This window comes from Nicotiana tabacum, chromosome 2 (assembly GCF_000715075.1).
Source record: "Nicotiana tabacum cultivar K326 chromosome 2, ASM71507v2, whole genome shotgun sequence".
Lineage (NCBI taxonomy): Eukaryota > Viridiplantae > Streptophyta > Magnoliopsida > Solanales > Solanaceae > Nicotiana > Nicotiana tabacum.
Window position 1 is genome coordinate 19,857,156 of NC_134081.1, and position 2,295 is coordinate 19,859,450.

General features: G+C 34.4%; 1 long non-coding RNA gene across 1 annotated transcript; it reads left to right on the plus strand.

The window, feature by feature from the left end:
* Window positions 1–714: 714 nt before the first annotated feature.
* LOC107781815 (uncharacterized) lies at window positions 715–2,060 on the plus strand. The gene is made up of 3 exons (XR_001647081.2): window positions 715–870; window positions 1,076–1,129; window positions 1,846–2,060. It is a non-coding gene; the product is annotated as an uncharacterized LOC107781815 (long non-coding RNA).
* The last annotated feature ends 235 nt before the right edge of the window (window positions 2,061–2,295 follow it).

A 2,295-nucleotide genomic window follows, 5' to 3' on the forward strand; every position in this document is an offset into this window, starting at 1 on the left:
TATCTTACTTTATTTGGAATTTTTTACTACAACGATCTTCCGAACCTTGTAGCATTGTGCTTAATGGGACTATTTATTGGCCCTAGTGGATCGTTAGTCCAACAAGACAATGACTGCCAAGTTTCAGAAATTAAGTCCAAAAGAATTGGGAAAATGACAATGTATAGTCGCTTTTAAAATAGGGTGAACGATACAATTATCATTTATCATTACCTACCAATTTACTTTTCTACCCATCAAACTAATTACATGTAAGGTCCTGCAGTTATTAGGCTTAAAATTTTGATAATTAGAGACTTAATTATGAAATTAATATGCCCCAAGGGGTAAAAAGATTTTCTTGATTTAAATGAAGTGTTTGGAAATACGCCAATATGTTCATAGTATGAATTAAAAGAGTCCATTCAGTTTTTATTTTTGTTTCTTAAGTATAGTCTTTCTTGATTATGGAATATATATATAGATGAAAGGTGTGTGTATGTATATGAATATACTTGGAAGATCTGTTAAAAGCATTAAATAGGATAGCAATTAAATAAGTTACAAGCACAATGAAAGATTCTTGTGAGACATAAATCAGTGGGCCAATTGTTCAAGTCCAATAGAATGGATTATAAGTTAATTAAATAGTTGGGCCAGCCCACTTTGTAAATGACCTAAGAATGATCAAATGAATTAGAAGGGAATAATTGCTTCCAAAGGAAAAATGCTACAGAGAGGCTACGTAAGTTTTCTGCCAACTGGTTCATCAATGCTAGAGGGGTTTAGAAAATTGAATAAGAGATAGAAAGCGCATGGATTTGTTTTTCTCAGAAAGAACAAAAATCAAGAAACTCATACACTGGTATTTTCAGCGCTGTCGCGTACAAGGTATTAACTGATCATACTTTATGATTACTACCCTCTGAGATATGACATGGTTAAGAAAGATAAGTTACACACATTAAAATCAAACCCGAAGATGAGAATTCGCCCAGTTGAGAATTGGGTAATTCATGTCTGAGGGTAATAACTCAATTTTGATAAATTAAACTAGTTGACTGTATTTTGATTTATTTGGCCCTAATATTTATAGATCTCCCTGGACACTCGTAGAAGTTGAACATGCGAATATGCGCGTAAATTTGAGGTAAGTTTTAAGGCTTACTCTCCTAATAAGAAATTCTATTAGAACCCATGTGTTCCATGTATTCGATGAAATTCTTAAAGCATTGTCTTCTTGTACTTTTTTACTCAATTTATTTTGTTCTTACTTAGTACCACTTTACATATGACAGAATTACATGATTACGTGTATTATCACTTGTTATGTGTCGTTGTTTGTGATATTTACATTCAATTCAGTATTCAGTTTCAGCATTCATTCATGTATTAATGTGATCACATTCAAAAGGGAGAGCTAGCCGACCTCCCCTTGCGTGAGTGCCACTAGGGCTAGGTATAGCTACCCCATGCTCGTAGGGGCTATTGTTTGTTGGGGAGATAGGCCGACACTCCCCCATGCGTGTTGCCATATCTCACGTATACAGGGACACTATGTGTAATTATTTTGAAAAGTTATCTCTTTAAAAATAACTCAGTTTTTAGCTTCATTTTCAATTACCAGGTTCAATTGTCAGTTTTATAGTACAGCTTGTAGTTTTAGTTTTCAGCTCATTACTTGTTTATAGATTTAATTATTTTTCTTTTTGCGTAATATCCTGTGAACCTACTTCTTTTCATATTATGATCTTTTCCGGAAGGTCTCGCTCCGCCTTTTTAGGAGGTAGCTTTTGAGATTTATTGGATATCCTACTATCCTTTAGTGGTACTTAGCTTGTTTGGGCATATCACGTCGTGTGACAGGTGTTGAGATTGTAGGTGAAGAGACACGTGGCTAGATACAAACTCTGCATACTCACTTGGTGAGCTCAGTTGATGTTTCCTAGCAGTAGCCGAATATCTTCAGCTTATGTTATTTTCCATGGCATATTATTTATTCTCGGGGAATGCCCCAAAGTTTATGTATTCCAATTTAATCTTTAGAGGCTCATGATTGTTTGATGGGTTATGGTTCACAATTCAGCTACATTAAAATCACATAACTTAGTTGTCAGATTATTGGTTTAATTCAATTTTAGTTATTCAATTTATGACATTAACACTCATCAAAGACTAGTTAAGGGTTCACTCAACAGTCAGATAGAGTTGGGGTGCCAATCACGTCCTATCTAGATTGGGGCGTGACATTACCTTTCCTGCCTATTGTCTTTTTTTTCCTTTTCTTTTTTATTTCTCACCTTCTTGTCTTTTTTC